At 45.3% G+C, this 21,971-nt stretch overlaps 1 protein-coding gene across 4 annotated transcripts in view; it reads right to left on the reverse strand.

Annotated features, from left to right (window-relative positions):
- The window catches only part of E2f3 (E2F transcription factor 3), an 80,167-nt gene that overhangs the window by 25,042 nt on the left and 33,154 nt on the right, over positions 1-21,971 (reverse strand). The gene's annotated exons all lie outside the window — the stretch shown is intronic.

Genomic DNA, 21,971 nt, shown 5'->3' on the forward strand with positions numbered 1-21,971 from the left:
GCACATGGTACACATATATACACTCAAGCGCACACACATGCTCATTCATAAACATAAAAAAACAGCAAAACCAGGTTGATTCCGTCTCTACACCAACTGGAGTAGAAGGTAGGGAGAAGGACCTGAGGAACAGCTCAACTAAACTTAATGTAATTTACATGAACAAGGGCAGATGGGCAATATTTGTAATAGTCTGTAGATAAGCTGCTGCCATGAGTAACCCGTGAGTCCAGTGGTCTCCCTGGCGAGAGTGGCCTGGAAGGAGACGCTGAACGCAAACACTGAAGCCTCTATGCTCCAAATCTAAACATGATAAGGCTTTTCCAGACACAGGGAGAACTATATAACTAAAGCAACTTGAGAGATGATGTGTTGTTTTCTTAAAATGAGTGTTAACCGTAAGTAGGTAAATAATGCCCATGCAAGGGATACCCAAATTTCTACTTTAAAGTTTCCCCAAAACATGCAAAACATATTCAGTCGAGAGTGGTGATGAAGCTGAGGCTAATCCTGCCGTGCAGGTCTCACAGCAAGTGTTATGGAATCTTCTACTGGAGTTCAGTTTACTTTACTCTTCTTTCCCTTCGGGGTCCCAACTCTTGGCCTTGTGCTTTTCATATTTTGCTTCAACACCAGTGAAATAAAAGGAGTTCAAAGTATTTTCTATAAAGGGCAAATGAGTCTGTTAGGCCCTGGCATAGCCACAGAATGGGCTGAGCTGTGTCCCCATAAAACCTTATTTATAAAAGAGGATGTGGGCCATATCTGGACTACAGCCAAGTTCCAGGACCACAGGGATAAATTCGTTGTGTAGCTTACTATGTTCTTTTAAAATCCCTGTGTGGGTGTACAATGTATGTGTTCATTTTGCATGACTGCCACCATGAGGGTCATATACTGTGTGTTATGGAAGTCACAGGACAACCTCGGGTATTATTCTACTTAAGCGGAGACAGGGTCTCTTGTTTGCTACTACATATACCAGGCTTGCTGGGGTATGGATATGCACGACTATGCCTGGCTTTATATGGGTCCTGGAGATTTGAACTCAGGCTCCCACATTTGTAGGGCAAACACTTTACCCACTGAGCCATCTCCCAAATGTGTACCTTTTTGTTTTGTTTTGTATACAGGGCCTTACTATGTAGCTCTGGCTAGCCAGTAACTCGTTATTTAGACCAAATCCAGAGACCTGCCTGACTTTTCCTCTAGAGTGCACCACCAAACTCAGCAGTAATTTGTGTTTTTATTAATGGATCCTGTGTTGCTCATTCAATCACCTTTTGGGGTAGTGGGATATCACAGCCATGCCTTAGTCTTTTGGTTGAGGACTGAAAACTGACAACATGTACTGAATACAAAAGTGATGCTAAGCTGTTCATTTGAATCATAGGACATGATCCCACAGCTAGAAAACAATGAGAAAATGTTTTTTTGTCTTCAGCCATTCATAGCTACAGACATAGTTTACAGGGAAATGAAAAACCATAAACAGTTCCTTACTTGGGGGTTGCCAGATCTATTTTAGGGAGTAGCTAAGGCTAGCCGATAATCTAAAGAGCATGAGTTTGAGGACTATCAAGATACACAATGAAACTGTCTGAGCAGTAAGGAAGGCAGGCGAAGGATGAGAATGACTGTTGGTTTTGCATTGTGCCACAGATATCAAACCCTTAGATAAACGGCGGGTGGCTCTGCTCACTCCACTTTCACTCTGTATAAACTCAAGCCCCCAACTTCTGTAATTGGAAGTTGAAAGTTTCCAGATTGCAGTAGAGGAAGAAGCAGCACAGGTGGATCCTGGGACGCTCTTGAGCTGAAAGGATGGAGCCGATGAAGGGCAAAGGGTATCAAAGCAGAATACCAGAAGGAAGGAGCTACGGGTGGGAGAGAGGGAAAAAGTGAACAAGAATGCCCACCCCCCTTGGAGAGCCATGGAAAGTCCCTCCTGTGGACCCAACGGAGCAGAGTTGGGCACAGAGAACATAAAAGAAAACTGAAGGATGCAAATAAACCCAAATCCTACAGAAATAAAGAGCATGGACAATGGTGGGAACTCCTGCAGGGCCAGAAACTGTCTGTTCCTACCAGGCAGATTAAAAGGCCTCATAAATTATGGGTAAAGGGTAGAGAACTGAGGTCAGGATACTGTCACCTCATTCAGGAAGAAAAGTAGCCCCCAAATATTGTTCTACTCACACCTAACAAAGCAAGACCTCAAAGATGAAATTAGTGGCTGCATCTTGGAACGAAGTTCAAGAATATTTACAGAAATACAAAAATGTTCAGCACCCAAAAATGACTAGTATTCAGTTAAAAATTGTTAGGTTCCTAAAAAGGCCTAGCTGGGAGTGGTGGTGCACCTCTAAATCCCAGAACTTGGCACGAGAGGCAGGGGAATCAGGTCAAAGCAGAGTACAAGGTCAGTGTGAGATACAAGAGACCGTCTTCCAAACCAATCAACTAATCATCCACCCACCCACCCACCTACCCATCCATCTACCATCTCCCCCACCAATCCAGCTACTCATCTATCTATCCAAAATCCTATCAAGACACAGAGTAAGGGCTGGAGAGGTAGATGGCTCAGTGTGTAAGGCTGCTTGCTATCAAGACTGATGACTTGAGTTGATTCCAGAACTTACAGTAGTGGGAGGAGAGAACCAACCCTTTTAAGTTGTCTTCTAACTTCCAAGTGCATACTGTGCTGCATGGACACACACACAATAAATACTTTTAAAAACATTGCTTGAAACTGGTGATAAACTGAAAATACAACTTTTTAAAGAGGAAAAGAACAACCATGATAGAACAGTTCTCATTTATAACAATGCATCCAGAAAGCTGAACAACAGCTTTTTAAGTATTGGAAGAAAATACACCAGCAAACTTGACTTTCATACCCAGCAAAAATATCCTTCAGAGTTCAAAGAGAAAAGACTTTCTTAGAGGTAAAAATCTAAAAGAAGGCTGGGTAATAGAGCCTAGTGGTAGAGTTTGAGCAAAGGCCTGGTCTTGATCCCCAACAGTACCTACAGAAAGGTTCTTCAACAGTGGACCCAAAGCAGAAGAAATATTAAAGCCCTTTAAGGAGGAGATGATGCCAAGTGGAAATGTACATCAGCAGGAAAGGCATTAGCCGTGTGACCAGAGGGTACACATACAGCCTCTCTCCCTTGATTTTTAAATCTCCTTAAAAGACAACCATGGCTTAAGAACACTTGCTGTTCTTTGAGGAGACCCTAGTTTGGTTCCCAGCACCCACACCAGGAAGCTCACAATAGTTTCTGACTAGTGCTTCGGGTAGTCTGACACCTCTAACTTTCTCTGGAAAATGCACTCATTTGTACATACTCACACACAGGCACACGCACCTACACAGAATTAAAAATAATAAAAACATCTAAAACATTTAAATTTAATAAAAACATTTAAAAAATTAAATTTAAAAAGTAATAATTTAAAAACCGGAAGAACCCTGTGATTTCCTTCCTCTTGATGTTTCTTTGAAGTCCTTTCTGTCTATATTACTACAAGAAACTGAAGAAAATCTTGCAGAGATCCAACTACACATGCCACTCCCACACTAGTAAACACAACATTAGGCAACTTTTATTTTACTTTATTTTTTGAGACAGGGTCTCACTATATACCCTATAGAGCCTGGACTTTACTATACAGAGCAGGCTAGCCTGAAACTCCCAAATAGTCATCTGCCTCAGCATCCCAAGTGCTGGAACTAAAGGCATACATCACTACGGGCTGAATGACTTTTGAAGTAATTAAATCATATTCGAGGGGCCTATGATGGAAGGTCCTTCAGAATAGTACACACAAGTTTCCCAGTTATTCCCAGGGAAGCACCAGGGACATTTCTGGGTTCCAGAACATCAAAAGCATCCTATCCGCCTACAACAACCAACAGTTCAGCTCCTCTGTCACCAACAGCTTCACAGTTTCACCAACAGGTCTAGCCGCTTCTGAGCTAACTCACTGTGTAAAGGACAGAACAGTACCCGTGGGAAACAAATTAAGTCCCCAAAGGACACCCACCCCCTATCTCTAAGATCAGAATGGACCTTTCCTGTAACCAACACCAAAAAACCAGGATTCTCCAGGTGCTTCCAGGGAGCCTCAGCAGCAGATTCTCCACACTGAGGAAGAGCCTAGCTGAGGAGAGTACCAGGGTCGCCCATCCAGGCTTAGGCACCTCGGCTGAGGGGTGCATGTATTGAACCCCACAGCTCCTCTGTTCTACACCAGTTTTATGATGCTTCTGTCTGATAAGGCTCTAACTCCCCATTACACCTAGTGTGGGCAAATGTTTTGAGAGACTGTGGTTTGGAATTCTCTCACTTACCCACAAAAGGTACGGAACAAGGCCCCGGTTAGTTTTTTGTTTTTGTTTTTTTCTTTTTTTAAGCAGGAGCTATTATCTTTGAGGTTCAGAAGGAAAAAAAAAAAAATCAAACAGAAAGGCCTCTGGCAGGGGCTCCTAATGAATACATATGAAATCATGCTCATTTTTCAGATGCACTTAAAAGGATCTCGAAAACACAGTAGGAAGAAAGGTGGTAAGAAATATGGCCTGGAAAAAGAGGAGAGTTGTAGCCCCGAAAATATACAAACCTGAAAATTCTGAAGCCACTGAACACAAGAGAAAAAATGCTCTTTATTAAAACAAGCTTGAAAAATTAGTTCATTGTATAGGAAAAGGATAACACACAAATAACTTTTACTAATGACAAAAATCAGTAACAGACCACAGCTACCAAGGATCCTTGCTTTACTCAGTCGCTCAGGGAAACCAACCATTTATTTGAGCAAGAACTCAGCTGACACCAAGCATAAAGTCATCCATGGGCCACAGCACAGCTAGGTGTTCACAGTGAGATTTTGTCAAGTTCATTTCCCAACTTCTCGCTTATGTATTTTATAATAATTCTAAGCATCTAATTAGATGCTGTTTCATAGGTATCTACTAATTAAGAGAGCAAACAGGGAACTAAAACAAACAAACAAACAAAAACAAAACAAAACACTATAGTTCAAAGCTTCTATTTTTACATTTATACATTTATTTATTTTGTGTGTGCCACACCATGGCTCACCTATGGAGATCAGAGGACAACCTGCAGGAGCCAGTCCTCTCCTTTTACTCTGTGGGTCCTCAGGGATCACACCGGGTGTCAGGCTTCACAGCCAGTACCTCTGCCCGCCAACCCATCTCATTAGATCAATCGTGGGGTCACATAACTAAATGACTGGGTGGTGAAAACCTGGCACTATCAAGGGTCTCTTAACATGTAGTGAGCAAAGCCAAATTAAAATACAAAGAAGAAGTGAGTTGAGGAGTTTTTGACAGTGCTAAAAAGCCGTGTTTGTTTTTAACATGTATTTGTTTGTTTATTGTGTGTGTGTGTGTGTGTGTGTGTTTGTGAAGGGAAGAGGACAACCTGTAGGAGTCCACTGTATCTCCACCATGTGGGTTCTGGAGACCGAAATCAGGTCATTAGGTGTAAGGATGGCCTCTTTACCAGCCATGCCAGCCTCCCTTAATCCGTAACATAGGGCACACACTTTTTCCGTGCATGTTATCACAAGATGGACCACAAGAGCACTTTGGCTCAGATGAGATTGTTATGTGTTATGAAATGCAGTGTTTTTTACTGTCTACACACAAAGCTGTGTGTGTGTCCGCAGAAACATGGCAGTTTAATTATGGAAAACAAAGTCCATTACTAATTCCCTGCCATGATCCCTAGTAAGTATCATGTGCGTATGGATGTAAATTAGTGCATCTCTGAGTTGTGCTGTATTAGATAAACATGTTCATCTTATTAGTGTGTAAGTTTGCTTTCATCTTTACTACGTGGAGAATTAGAGGTATACCAATGAATTATTTCAAACCCATTCTTTATAATCAGTGTGGAGAAGGTTTAGGAAGTCCCATGCTGGTTGAACATGACTGGTCTGGGAACAGCATCTCTCTCTAGACTACATTATTTCCAGATTAACTCAAGGGGAGAGGGGAGGAACCATTCATCTTGGAAGGCTTTCTGCGGCTCATCCTCCCACCCACCCCTCCTCCTCCGCTGCCCACCTGGGAAAGCTCACCTGTGGCCAACCTAACCCACAGATCACAGATGCTTTGCTTTGCTTGATGATGGACCCCGAGTGAACTCCACAGAGCCCCAGGAACCCACATGGCCCTTCCTATCAGCAGGGTTGGCTCTTTCGGCAATGTTATCATGATAAATGCAAAATAACCACCCAGCCAAAAAGCAGTGCATACACGCTAAGCAAACAAAACCTCAGGATTTCTACAAATTAGTCAAAGCTTATTTACGGGTCTGAAAATATTATTTACGTGTCCCAACCCGTACAATACCCCGCAGCTCAATAGTTTCTAGATACACGGTTTGCTCCTGCAGTGACTGTGGTCTGATTTTAATACTGGTGGACTGACACTAACCTCTCCTCCTCTGATCCATTTCCAGTCACACTTCTCACTGCACACTAATATGTGCACGGAGGCTGTTGACGCATATAAAACAAGGAGGTAAAGAAAGGACCACCTGATTCACATTAAAGTTTAGGAGTGTGTTCTTTGTATCATGGTTCTCAGCCGTTTACCAAGGTGAGTAATAATTAAAAAAAAAAAAAGCCCACAAATACCTGTGTTAAAAAGACATGCCTTCTGTTGTATCAGCATACAGCTGTTTTTACAAGTCAGCAAAATACAACTTGTTATTTAAGCCGGGAGTTTGGATAACAGGCAAGAAACCTTCGCCAAGCTGTGGAGGATCCAGTGGATCTGAGTTTCACGTGTAGAAAGTGACGAGGAGAGAATGTCCAGGGAACGCCTTCAGGGTCCAAAGCCTCCCACCAGTGAGGTTCCCAAGCTTGGTGTCTTGTACCTGAGTGTGCACAGACATGTTCAGGTGTGTGAGCGAGTGTGAGGCTGGAGGTGGACATTAGGTGTCTCAGGGACTGCTTTCCACCTTACTGGCTTGGCTGTGTAGGGAGTTGCTGGAGTCCCCTGTCTCCTTCCCCCCAGTGCTGGGATTATAGGCACACAGTGATAGAATGAGGAGCCTCACCATGCATGTGCTATGTTGTGCTAACTGCTTTAGTCACGAAGCCACCTCCCCAGCCTCAGGAGCACCCTCCTTCAACAAGTGATGGGACCTTGGCCAACACTAAATTTGTCAGTAACTTTAGCAGATCAGTTAGGAATGGGAAGGAGAATTCATGGAAAGCCACGCCAGAATCCTAAACGGAAGCCCCACCGATGGCTCTGCTTTGTGACTAGCACCCTTAACCCCAAGAGGACCACAGAACTGGTCGATGCTGCATCATTCCATGAGCACTCTCCCCCAGCCCTAGGGTTTGGTTCGAGAACTGCCTGGTGTTATGAAGGGGATGAGAGAATTTCTTCTGTTCCCACCCTATTAACACACTGTTTAGGACAGTGTTAGGACATGACATTCCTGTCAATGCCACTGGGGCACCCTTGCCCGAGGGCCAGCTTCAGAACTCCCTTCCCGTTCACGATGAGCAGCTGTGCTCTTAATCCTCATCGTTCTTTCCTTCTGACAAAATGAGAGTTTCTACAGGGAAAACTACGCAGGAGAGCCAATAAATACGGCCACAGATTTCCTAAGAACGATTCTCAACTGTTGCTACAGACAAGAGAACAGTTAACACGGCAAACACCAGAAATAAGATCTAGAAGGGGCCGTTGCTCTTGAAGGTAGCACAATCCTGAATAGGTCAAAGTCTCCAGAAGGGGTTGAATCAATCTGCTAATGCCATCAAAACAGAGCCAAACAGGGAAGTCTAGCCCTGACCTCCCTGGCACTGGTGGCCTCTGGCATTTTATCACATTCGCTTGCAGCCAGCAAAATCAATGAGCAAGACCATTACAAAGAAACACAGAAGGAAGCAAACACTGCAGCCTGAGTTCTTCTCAGATGGGAAAGCCATCCCAGGAGCGACGGTCCATGCAAGCTGCTACATAAATGACCAGTTTCTTGTTCTGCCTGTACTCACTGTGAGACCCCTATCTTTAAATAATGTGATACATTTATTTGTTGGTCTGTTTGTGGTGTGTGTGCACATCTGTGTTCATTTGCCACTGTGTCCGTGTGGAGGTGAGAGGACAACCTGTAGGAATCAGTTCTCTCCTTCCACGGGGGTCCTGAGGGTTAAACTCGGTTGCTCGGCCATCTTGCCAGGCCAAGATCTCTTTTTGTATGATATCTAGTCCCTATTATAAGAAACTACATGAGTTTAAAGGCTCGGCGTTCAAACTCAAACACACAATGGAATTGACTGGGGGAACTTTTGAAAGTCAATTCCCAGGACTCACTCTGGATACATGGAACTTATTTACACAGATGTGGGCGGGGTGCTGGCAAGATTTCTCAAAGGTATTTAGGGGATTCTGCCCTGCAGGACTGCCCTAGGTTGAAGGTGGGCACAGTGAGGTTCAGAAATGACTGCTGCGTAGGCGAGCTCTGCCTCTCCTGGCCCACAGCCACAGCAGATAAATATGTATTCCATTCTGGTGTCAAATTATTCTTAAAGGCAAGAGGGGCAGAGGGATGAGGAGGAACAATGCTGCTTTTGTTGGGGGGTAAACAAGTCTTCAGTGCCACAAAACTTCCTAGCATATTCTGGAAACCTGTCCGTCTGGTTTTTAATTACATGGCATTGGGAAGCATGGGCCCAGTAGGCAGGATTTTGGATGCAATGGAGTCCAAAGCAGCAGTGAAAAACTGTGAGCACTGGAAAATTCCGGAAGAGCCTTCCCACTCTAAGCACACGAGGGTCAAGTAACAGAAATAATCATTTCCTAAGTCCTGACGCTGCCACATGCCGAGAAGGGCCAATCCCACCCACCCAGATGGCAGCATCACAAGACTGTGATCTGCTGTTACAAAATTAAATACAACTTCTAAGGAGGCCACTGGACTCAAACTGGAGTATGCTCAGATGCCCCCACCCCAAGGCTTAAGAAGCAATCTGTCCCGGCTGCACACAGGATCTTTAGTGTCTGACTCCACACTTGGTACAAAGTAACAAGATGTATAACCTCTAAACAGAAGGCAACACGCCATCTCTGCTTCCACTCTGCCCTCTGCCTTTAGGTCTATTAGCCATTGGCTTTAGCCTTTTCTCTTCAGTCACCTTGAATTCCAGAAGAGCGAAGGACAAAAGACAGTGCTAGGCCTCCCCCCATCCAGGTGAGGGCAGTAATCCACAGAACAGGGCTGCACCAGAATCAATTACTTGGTAGGAATCCACCACCGGGATGACAGCAAGGAAGGAATCAACAACTAAACATCAGACCGTCTGCAGGACCAGAGCTGAGACAATGGCCAGGAGCGTTCTTGAGCCAGGACGAAATGACTCTGTTTACATCTTGGTTTTGTTCCTTTGTTTGTTTTGTTTGTTTGTTTGTTTTGGTTTTCCAAAACAGGGATTCTCTGCTTAACCTTGGTTGTCTTGGACTCACCTTGTAGACCAGGCTGGCCTTGAACTCACAGAGATCCGCCTGCTTCTGCCCTGAGTGCTGGGATTAAAAGCGTGAGAAAGCACGCCCGGCTGTCTGAATACTTCTGGCCCTCTATTAAACCAAACCCTGATGTCAGGACCTTGAAGATGGACTTGGGGGCAGGGGAGAAGAAAAGCACAGGTCACTGTAACCCTACCTGTTCCCCTTCCCAGTGTAGACACATGGAATAAATATCGATTCCTCTGCCTTTCACCGCTGTACGTCTCGTTAACTGGCTAAGCCTCCGTGGAGCCAGGCTTTGTTGTGTGAGACAGCAGTCTCATGTAGTCCAAGCTGACCCTGAATTTGCTACGTAGCCAGGGTGACTTTGAACTCCTGCTCTTCTTGCTCTTACCTCAAGTGCTGGGATTATACATGTTCACTACCCACCCCCAAGTATATGCAGCACAGTGGACAATACTGGGACCTCATGCATGCTAGACAAGACCGCTGAGCAATATCCCCAGACCTGGGGCATTTGCCATAAAAACTTAGTAACAGACCAAAGATGGGAGTGTGTGTTCCCAGCAAGTTCCAAATAATGCAGATATTGCTTTGAGAGTCGCCATATTAAGGATTCAGAAAAGGCATGGTCCTTAAGTAACAAGACAAGTTTCTATTCAGCTTCAGGCCTGGGGATAAAGAGTGAAACACTTGAGGGAAATAAAACACTGTCTTCAGGTATAGCATGGGATTTGTTCCAAAATGCAAAATTTCATCATACCCCTCCTTTAGGACATGCAGGTGGACTCAGTTGGTTTATTCATTCATTCATGCTCACAAGCATTATTACCCTTGAGGGAGAAAGCAGGAGAACTGCCTTAAGCCAGAGAAGGACCTAAATGCCCTCCCAAACCCCAAAGGTGATCCTTAGCTTCTGGTTGTATATGGGCACAGTGTGGATTTTTCATTTAAAACTCTATACAGGATGCCCCGGCAGGGGCATCCTTTTCACAGTATTGGGACACACATCAGATGGGTGACATATTTAAATACAGAAAGAATACTACAACTCCTCTATGTGTTGGGGCCAGTGAAGAGGCTCTCAGTGATTCACAATTCAGAAGCTGGAAAGAAGAAATATGCTCCATAAACAGTAACTTCCGGCAGGGCGCTAGTGGGGCACGGCTGTAATCCAGCACGTGGGAGGCAGAGGCAGCTGCATCTCTGTGAGTTTGAAGCCAGCTTGGTCCTCAAAGAAAGTCCAGGACAGAGAAGGAGACACTGAGAAACCATGTCTTGAAACAAAACAAAATAAAACAACAACAACAAAGTAATTTCTGGGGTCTAGTGAGATGGCTCCACCAGCCAAGAACTTGTTGTTCAAACATGAAGACCTGAGTTCTGATCCCAACACCCATGTAAAGGCTGGTCATTGCAGTGAGCAGCTATCTGTAAACCAACAACAGAGAGGCGGAGACAGGCCTCAGTGGGCACGTGTGTATGTGCACGAATTACACAAATAATTCTGTATCAGGCGAACAAAATAACCCCTGGAAGATAATAAAGGAAGTGATGAAGCAAGGGGTAATTCTTGGAGGTCCTGTCAGAATTACAGCCAATCTTCCTGGTCTATAAAGATCTCTCACATATCAAAGAGAAAAGGAAACACACACACACACACACACACACACACACACACACACTGAAGTAAAAAGCAAACCAGGCTCAGGGCATGCAGTGTGAGGAAGAGCGAGAAGAAGAGAAACACAAATGGCCTTTAAATGAGATGATGCTCAGCCTCTTGCAATTTTTAGCTATGCAAATTTAAACCATATGGATACTGTACTTTTTTTTTTTTTTTTCGCTATGAGAACGGCAGGAATCCAGAATGTATAAGAACCTACTCTGCCGGCAAAGCGCTCCTAAACAAATCAGTTCTTAGAGAGAAATCAGGTTGGGCCCGCAGGGCAAGCCTGATCCCAGCTACCAGCAGGATTGCAGACTCAAAGACCTCTTGGGCTGTTGAGTGAGATCAATGCCGGCATGGGTAACTTAATCTTAAAGTAAAAAAGTAGAAACTGAAGGCCGGCCATGTAGGTGAGTGGCAGAGTACCTGCCTGCCTTGGGCAAGGCCAAGATTCACTATTTATTTGGCAACTCAAAATAAATAAACAATAAATAAGTACCCAGATATGTCCACACCATTAGACAGACCTATGAACACACATACTTGCCCAAGTCCCCTACACACAAGGCTTACACATGTAGGAAGTGATGCTCATTTATAGGCCTGGACAACTCAGTGTTGTTCAATGTGCAGGCAATCGGTAAATACCTCCTTGTCATCTGTTCTAAGACGACAGGGCAACAGACAAGTCAGAGGGCTGGTGAGATGGTAGATGGGTCCATGGGTAAAGGCATCTGAGGTCAATCCTCTGGACTCTCACAGCACCAAGAAAGAACCGGCTTCTGCAAGTTGTTCTTTGAGCTTCATAATGTCCACTGTGCCCTGTGTGCATGTGTGTGCATGTGCACACAACTTAAAAATAGATCTTTAAAAAAAAAAATCTTTTATCTGGACAAGATGGCGTGAGCCTTTAATCCCAAGCAGAGGCAGAAGTATGCAGATCTGAGTTCAAAGCCAGCCTGATCTACAAATAGAGTCCTTCAGCAATGCACAGCAAAACCCTGTCTCAAAAAAAAAAACAAAAAAAAACAAAAAAGAGAAACTTTGAATCTCATAGTGAAAGAATTTGTGAACATTTTTAATAGCATTGTTGGCCTGTGAAAGGCTTTACAGAGCAGCTGTGGTGGGGACAGGCTGGTCAGCAGGACTGTCCAAGTGTAACATCCCATGGAGGTTTCTTTACAACAATTACTGCAAAGCACCCAACTACATCCAAATGAGAACTGGGGATACCGCTCAACTGACAAAGTGCTTACTGGGCAAGTGTTAGGTGCAGACTTTGATCTCAGGACCCACATTTAAAATACCGGAAAGGCAGGGTGTGTATCAGGAGGCAGGGGCAGATGGTTTTCTGTGACTTCAGGCCAGCCAGGGTGACACGGTGAGAGACCTTGTCTCAAAACAAGTAAAAAAAATAAATCACCACCACCACCACCACCACACACACACACACACACACACACACACACACACACACACACGGGGTAGGGGGAGCAAGAACATGCTAGTTTTCTCCTGTGATCCCAGCCTGGGGAGGTGGACACCCGGATCTCTGGGGCTCAGTGGTCAACCTAGGCTAACGGGTGATCCCCAGGCCGCTGTAGAAACTGTGGCTAAAAACAGGGTGGGTGTCTCTGAGGAAGGACTCCAGAGGCTGACTTCTGGCCTACACACACACGTGCACACATTCACACAGACGACGAGAACCTTTCAGTACCCCCAGGAACATCTTTTACGGATGTGATTTTAGCACAGCCCAATGGCACTGACCTCAGAGATGGCGGGAGTCCCTGTGGCAGAGTCCACCCAGCAGACATGGGCTTTTCAGAGACGCACGGCTAAGGCCGAACTCTGAAGATGAAAGCGGCCAGGCTTTTAGCTTTATGGGTTCATTCAATTTCTATAAATACTGTCTTCCAATTAAGACAATGAATTTACATTTCTCTGTGGCCCGCGCTCTTAAGCGAGCTCCGACGTCTGCATGGGAGGTTTCTGACTATGAGGCACCCCCCAGCTTTGTTTTAATAAATAAACAATCAACGGGAACACCTAATTAAAGACTTCAAAGACAAAATCCCTCAGATCAGACAGGAAAGTCTGAGGTGCCTTTCCCTACCCCTAAAACTTGCCATTTAACTAACTCAAAGTGAACTTGATACTTTGCCATTTAACTAACTCAAAGCGAACTGGATACTTTTGGACAATGTATAAAAGTCCCAGCACCCAACTTTTCTCAATGTCTCCATGCCTGCCTTTCACACTGTCTCTACATTCTTGTCCTCATGCTGGGGATCAAACCCAGGACTCTGTGCCTGCTAGGCCAAGTGCTCCACCATTGAGCCACATCCCCGGCCCTATAAAGAAATGAATTAATTTCTTCCTTACGATCTTTTTTTTTTTCCCCTGCAGCCTCCCAGTTACTGAAATTTCAGGTAAGAACCACTATGCCATACTTCATACCACTTTTTAAGTTCTCCTATAAAATAAAAAACAAAAAGTATCCCTGGCCAGGCTGCTGCTGCTGGGGTGTATAAAATAAAGACCAGTGTTTAACAGTGCTGAGGATACGGCACCAGGTGTGCATCTCCCGAGCAGTCAGTCCTGTCGAGAGGGAAATTCTCAAGCCTCCACTGACTCTCAGCATTAAGAAACCAGCACTCAGGGAGGCCCAGCTGCCTGCACAAGCTCACAGTTCTTGCTTCTCGGGAGAGGCTTCTAGGCTGCGCGTTGGGAGTGCTCAAGATACTCAGAGCAACGAGGTTTCACTACAAACAACACGAATAAGCTTTCAGTACCCATTGCTCAGCCTCTCACATCTGTAGAAAGAATGAGGCCAGCAGGGTCAAAATCCTTTCCACGAGGAACCAGGGAGAGCAGAAGAACCTACAGGACAGAGCAGGACTGGCCCTTGCTGTACCTGCAGGACACTGTGCTCCTTCCCCCAGTCTGACCTCACGTGGTGATACCTAAAATATGGATTCCAGGCTACTTGGTTCTTACGGCTTACCTCGGCCACCTGAAAACCCTATCTACCATCGAGAATTAAGTGCGGACAGAGAGATGGAGTGATCTCTCCCAGGAAGACCCAGGTTCAAGTCTCAGCACCCACATGGCAGCTCAGAGACTCTAGTTCCAGGGGATCCGATGCCCTCTACTGGCCTCTTCAGGCATCCTGCAGACATATATGTGACTCCTGTTAACTCCAGCTCCAAAGGCACCCACACACATGAGCACAAGCACATACATACCTATAGGGAGATACATACACACACACACACACACACACACACAACTAAATTTAAAAAAGTATAGCAGGAACGGTTGTTTGGTTGGTGACAGTTTACAATGGACGAAACACACACACACACACACACACACACACCGACAACATTATTTCGAAGGCTATTCTCTAAGGTGTTTAATCCCTAATTGTACAGCAATGCCTGCACAAGATGACATAACTCCAGCGTATCTTCCATTTCCAATTCATCACGACCTCATCTATGGAGGCTTCATTAGTACAGGCAGGGTAGAGAAAGCCCAGAAAGTTGCCAGGGAGTCGCTGCTACAGTGGGAAACTGCCAAGACCTGCTTAAGTTTAGAGTTCCCAAGTCCCAGGCAGAAAACTCAGTTGCTTGGGGGCTTGGTGCATTCCTGCACCAAGGGGTAAGGGTGAGCTGTCTGATAAAAGGCCAAAAGAGCAAGACTTACCAGTTTTCTCTCTCGTGTTTGTGCATGCACGCACGGCCATCTGCGCTCACACACACCTCTAATAACAGTATTGCTTAACCCTTTTGTCCTTTGGGCAAGAAACTTCACAAGAGAAAGGGTGCCCTTCCCCCACGTCTATCACCTGCCATGGAGCACCAGGCCCTGGCTGGGGACTCTCCCTCCACTATGACCTTAAACAGGCCATGTGGACACCCCTGGACCTTTAGGCTCCCAGCCAATGTGCTAAGCTAACTTGTCACATCCTTATTACCCAGAAAGACAATTCACAGAAGGCCCACCTCTGAGTCTAGGGCGACTGTGTGGCCCTACAAAATGGTGACATTTCACAAACCTGCTGCTGGTAAAACATGTATTTGGTTTTCGCTTTGTCTTCTCAGGTTCCCTTTCGGTGTTGAGCTGCCTACCCTACAGACATAACCCAAAGTAAGAAAGGAGTGGTCACGAAGCTCCCTCTGATTCCCAGGCCACAGACAGGCGTCTTACATCATGTTCAGTAATGATTCCACCCCGAGCGACAACTGTAGTGTTCCACGCACCTCCCGTGCATATCAAGCAGACATTTCAATGCCTTCAAGGGTAAATCCATAAACCTTTGGTGAAACAACTCCATGAAAGCAAGCAAGGTTAACACATTCAGGCCTTCCGAGGCAAGTCAGACTGCTGAGGAAACCCAGTTACTTCATCCTCTCCAAGTCACATGTGGCACAACTGTCTTGCTTCTTAGAAAACTGCAAAATGGGGGAGCTCCCACGGTATGACAGTGAGGACAGTGAGGTTGCAGAGTAGAGACTTGAACCCCAGAAGGTAGAATCTGTAACGACCATTGAACCCAAGTCCTTCTAAATAACAATTAGTAATGCTGTACTGCCTCCAAGAGTGAGGACAAACTTTCTGGTCATATGAGGCAAGGCTGACAAGATCTACCACACTTTATCATCAAATGCAGAGGAAGGGCAAGGACAGAATTCAAGTACACACATGAAATGGAACATGTCTTAGGAACAGAGAAAATCAATGGGGCTGGAGAGATGGCTCAGGGGATAAAATGCTTGCTGCAGAGACTACCTGTCTGGAACTACAGCTCCGGGAGATACAACATCCTCCTCGGGCCTCCTCTCACACCTATCCTATACAAACATGCACATACATACACACACAAACACACACACACACACACACACACACACACACGAGCAGCAAAACGGAGAAATAAAAGTAACTTTTATTTTTTCAAAGAGGAGAAAGTGGAAGCAGGCATCTGTACAGTTCCCAACCCCAAACTGAAGATACCCAGGGGAAAATCTAGGTGTCTGTACTCAGCACATGCATTTGTTTTATTGTTCCCACAAACAACACGGTATTTAGTATAGCATTACACGACATTAGTTACTATAAATATCCTAGAATGGTCAGAAGTATGAGCGGGTAGACACATACTATTTCTTTTTAATAAGAGTTTTATAAAAGAGACGTGTGTATTTTAGTATTCTGTGGGGTTGTTTCCTAGACACAACTGACTACATGTAATGATCGGTGGTTAGTCTTCCCAAAGCCTTAGAAGCCTGGGAAACAGTAAGGCAGACAGTATTCTTTGCAAGGATGGCATGCTAGGTTACCAAGAAGTCTTATCTGAAAGGAGTAAGCACTGTGCTCCAACCCCCACCCACTTCCCTAATGAAGAAGAACCCGAGAGCACGATGACTAGGATCCATCCAAAGGAACTAGGAATACCACAATCAATGTGGGTCAGTGCTAAATCCTACTGTATTAGAGGAGTTATGCTGGGCCTGGGCAAAAACAGCCAAAGAGTTGGATCTGTGTCACTCTGGAGGACTACATCTCCATGCTACCACACCCGTTCATGACTCAGGGGGACTTCCCAGGGCCCGTGGATTAACTTGTAATGTCTCCAAAGACTTAATAACAAAGTCTCCCACCGAACAGTTAAGAAAATGTGTTTTCTGCTTTGCTGCTGTGGTTGACATAGCATTGAATTTCCAGGGACCCTGCTTGCTTGTAAACAAGCAGACAAAACAAGCTGTGCAAAACTGCAAGGCTGGCGTTGGCTTTCTGCACTGTCTCCTGGGCACAGTTGTACAACGAAGAGCGCACACCAGTGGAACGGCAAAACACACTACGACCTGACTTTTCGGAAAAGGTGGAAGCTAGTGCTTCTGAGGGCTCACTAGGGATCACGGTGGGTACAAAATATTCTTTTCAGGAGGAATGAGCTAAGAACCAAACACAACATTCAGCTGTCTCAAGCCTCATTTCTTTGGCCACCAAAAAATGTTATTCTTGAGGACCGGAATCAAGCTTTCTTTAGAAATGTGTTAAGCTCCCACACCCATATTAGCCAGGTACAGTGGGGACAGGAGGACTGCCATGAGCTTAAAGCCAGGCTGGGTTACATACCGAGTGAGTGCAGACTAGCCTGGGCCAGAAAGACTGTCTCAACTAAGATGAGTCCGTCACGTTGTAACGGTCTGTTAAAAAGGTCTAAGGCAGTATGGGACAGTGACCTGTAAGCTTTACCTCTAAGGGTTGTGACTGAGCTGAGAGCACCCTGCCAACTCTAAAGATCAACAACAGGGAGACTGACAGGAAATTCGTACCAAATAAATGAAAGCACTATTGCTTTATAAAAGGCACGCAGGGGCAGGTACATGCCACGTAACTTGTGAAGGCCGGCCCTACCAGAATTCACATGCTATCCAAAGCACCACAATTGATTTGTTATTAGGAATGGTCCCCAGCTGAAGATTTCAGATTATGTGTTTGTAGAGAGTAAGGTATGGAAAAGAATTCTGATTGAATGTTTGGCTTTATGGGTCCATGAATCCATTAAGAAAACTAACAACAAAACAAATGAAGTGTCAATGGGCCTGGGGAATGTCTATGGAGGTTGGTCACAGAAAGGAAGGCAGACAGCCCGACTTACACATGGCAGTCCCAAACGGCACCCCAGAAAACTCTTGGACAGACCCAGATTTCTGTGTTGACAGCCTCCTTACCTGTCAAGAAGATAATGGCACCCACAAACCACCCACTGCCCCTAAAAACTTCAAAGGTTGAAGAAAAAAAGAAAAAACACTACACAAGGAAAAGGAAAGGCTTTGTCTACGAGCAAGAAATCATGTCCATTTGTAGGACACACGCGATATAGGACACACACGGCAAAGACATGCCTAACAGAAAGTGTACAAGCACTTCCAAAAAAACCCTCAACTTCCTCCCAAGACTTTCTCTCACTGGAATGACACAAAGCATCACAAAATTGGATATTCCAGGAGCTCACACTACTCTAAACTTTGCTTTGAGAAATGAAAAGCATCTGAGTCACCCAGATAATTGGCAAAATAATATCTGACATGCAAGGAGCCGCTCCTTTGGGCTGGCAGAACAGGATGAATCTTTCATTCGCATGAAGCTGCACCTCTTACGATGCAGCGATGGTTTCCAAAAGAGTGAGAAGGCTCATGGCAGTCTGGGGTGGGGCACAGGGGCACACACACCACTGTGTCAAAGGAACGTTCATTCGCCTGTAGTGTTGTCTTACCTACTGCTCACCCAGGCCTAGCCCTGGAAGCTTCTGGCCTCCACAGAGTCTAACCTTGGCCTAGAATGTTTTCAGCCTCTGAGACTTACTGCTTAATAAGCTCACTCTTTTTTGTTCTTACTGAGCTCTGGGCTGGCTGGTCCAATTCAGCTGTTTTAGCTCAAACTCCTCTCCCAGATAACTTAGTCAACATCTTTCTGTAAATCAATCTTTCTTTCTCTTTCTCTCTGCATTGCCTCTTAAGTAGCTTCCATTTCCTCTCTCTCCTCATGACACTTGGGCATATCCTATTCTGTCAGTCTTCTCTGATTGTCTCTTTCTTTTTCTGCCACTCAACTAGACATCACTTTCAAACATGGGTGCTTCCCTTTACAAAGTAACTTTACCTCCACTATTTGGAATTAAAGGCATGTGCCATCATGCCTGGATCTAAGCTTTTCTTTACTTTAAATCTACTCTATAGCAGGCTGGCCTCGAACTCAGATCTGCTTGCCTCTGTCTCCTGGATAAAGGCATGTTTGTATTCCAGCCGGATCACAGAGACCTACAAGTTCTCTGGATGTGATCTCTTGCCAGCGCAGCCACGTTCTGAATTGAAATTCCTCTACCTGATGCTCCCCTCATGCTTAGAGCACAGTTGCAGAGTTATGCCTCCAACACCTCACGGACAGACATGTACACCCAGCATGATCAACAACAAACCTGCAGCCAGCAGGACAGGGGAGGGGGGGCTTGCCACAGACCGGAAACAATACCGGGAGATGAAGTGACCAAAGATGAGGCAGATTGAGTGAAAGCAGCAGGTGGCTTTCAAAGGACTCAACAAGCCTCCTGCCAAGGCCTTCTCCTATATGTAGAATGTAACATGGTTTGGTTACTGCAGGAAATTCTCAGTTCTTCAAAAAGTTACCCACTGTGTAAGCATATGACAGCAATTCTATTTCTGGAGATATACCCAAGTAAGCTGTTACAGGTACTGGGAACTAAACCTGGATCCTCCGCAAGAGCAGCTAATGCCCTTTCGAAAGATCTCTAAGCCACTCTTCTGCCCCATACCCAAAGAAGTAGAAAAGAGAGACAGTGCAGGCATGTTAATGTCCAGGCAGCATTATCTGTGAGAGCCAAATAGTGGAACCATACCGACAGCTCATGAATGATAAACAGAATGGGCGGACACACATAGAAGACCATCACTGTCATAAAAAGCGCTGAAGTTCTGATCCATGCCACAGCACGGACGAAACCTGAAGACACTGACTGTGCTAATTGAAACAAACGGCTCACACAGATGTTTGAGTCTGTCTGTATGTGTTATCTAGAGCAGTCAAGTTCACAGAGAGCAGAAAATAGGCATCATGAGGGGCTGGAGGGAACGGGCAGCCTGTGTTAGGATGGTGAAAACATTTTGAAGATAGACAGGGATGATAGAGGTACCTGGTGCTATTGTATCACAGACCTAAACACAGTCAAAAAGGGAAATGTTGGGCGTGGTGAGATGGTTCCATTAGTAAAATGCTGCAGGTGCAAGGCACCGGAATCTGAAATTAATCCCAAGTATTCATGTAAAAAAAAAAAAAAAATCCAGGAAGGTCCCTGGAGTCCACTGGCCACTTCCAGTTTCAGTGAAAGCTCCTGTCTCAAAAGATAAGGTGGAGAAAACCTGATGTGGACCTCTACATGCCTGTACAGGGTACACACGTACACAAATAAACACACATACAAACCAAATTAAAAAAAAAAGTTAAATCTGCATGTTCCATCTAATTACCACAGCAAGGTAAAACCAAAAGGCAGGCCAAGTTCCCTAAGCTGCTCTCGCCAAGGACCAAGGCAGGCCCTGCCCATCTGTGATCCACCCTGGATGCCCTCCCCATAACCACCTGTAAGTTTCTCCTCCAGAAAGTCCGCTGAGTTTATTCCTGGCAACAGCAGGCACAAGTCAATCTGGAAAGCAGAGTTCGGGCAACCTTGTGCTTCAGCGTGTGGCTTCTAGTTCCAAGAGGAACAAGTCCCTCTTAAGGGGCTTCCCTCAGAGAGGGCTAATTATCAGCCTTGAAGACTATCATGGAAAGAAAACACCTAGTGGGCCGCAAAGAGGAGACAGGGTCGTTTTCTACAGATGTCACTGATTTCCAACCAACAAGAAGCCAGAGAGCTGGAGAGGGAGCAAGCACTTCCTGTGACGACAGTGCGTCTGTATTCTCTGCCCCTGGCCCCCTGCACGGGTCATACTCTCTCCTGTGTCTTTAGACTAACGACTACATTTTTTTTCTTGTGAAAAACCTTTTCTGAATAACTGTGTCAAATACTTGCAACCATTTCTTTGGAAGTAACATACCTGGCTAAGTATTTGTGAGATGAAGACCATAATAAAAAACGACTCCCTAGAAGAAAAGTTGATCTCAAAATGTGACAAGCGCCGATGTGGTGATGCATGCCTTTAACTCTGGCACTCAGAAGACAAGAGGCAGGTGGGCCTCCTAGAGTTTGAGATCAGCCTGGCAGAAAAAGTTCAGCAACAAAATGACAAAAAAATAAAAAATAAACTTACAAAACGCTTTTTATACAATAAAGAGGATCAGAAAGCACATGGTGCTTTTCTACTCCACACGTGCCCTCGTTCATGACTAAAACACAATCCTACAGAAAGAAAAAGACCAAAAGCGGCCACAGACTTAGGCATTCCTACCACGTGTGCTAAATAAGACGAGGTCTTTCTGGGAGATAAAGAAATGTGAACTATCTGTTTTTGTTTCGAGAAAGGGTCTTACTTAGGCCGGCTGGCCTTGAACTTCTGACCCTCCAGCATCCACCCCCCCCTCCCCGTTACGGGTATTCTATGCAAGCATCACCATACCTGGCTCAGGTTGTGCTGAGGATGGACCCCAAGGCTTCCTGCATGTTAAACAGCACTCTGCCAACTGGACTTCATCTCTATAAAGACAAGTCATCCCTCAAAGAAAACACAGGGATGGAGGCCAGACACTCAAACAGTAAAACAATCTCATAAACTCTTATAGAAACATTTTAGAGATGGGGAGATGGCCAAGTGGGGTTCAGTGCTTGTTAGGTAAACAAGAGGTCCTGAGTTTAATCCCCAGCACCCATGAAAGGAAGCAGAGGATGGCTGTGTGTTGCCTGTCATGCCAGCATCGGGGGCTGGAGACAGACAGATCCCAGGTGTTAAGTGGTAAGCTCCAGGTTGAGTGACTGTGTCTCAGAATCGGGTGGAAAGTGATACGTCTGAGGTCAACCTCTGGTTCCAGATGTACATGCAGCACATGCTCAACCCCACAACCCCACTCATACGCCACCCACACATTAGCAAATGAACACACAGAAAATGTTATTTTAGACAGTTAAAATAGCTGTAACTTACACACACACACACACACACACACACACACACACACACAGAAAGAGCGAGCACAAAAGAAAGAGAGCTCAGTGGTTAAAATCACTGGTGGCTCCTCCAGAGGACCCTGGTT

The sequence above is a fragment of the Meriones unguiculatus genome, chromosome 19 (assembly GCF_030254825.1).
Source record: "Meriones unguiculatus strain TT.TT164.6M chromosome 19, Bangor_MerUng_6.1, whole genome shotgun sequence".
Lineage (NCBI taxonomy): Eukaryota > Metazoa > Chordata > Mammalia > Rodentia > Muridae > Meriones > Meriones unguiculatus.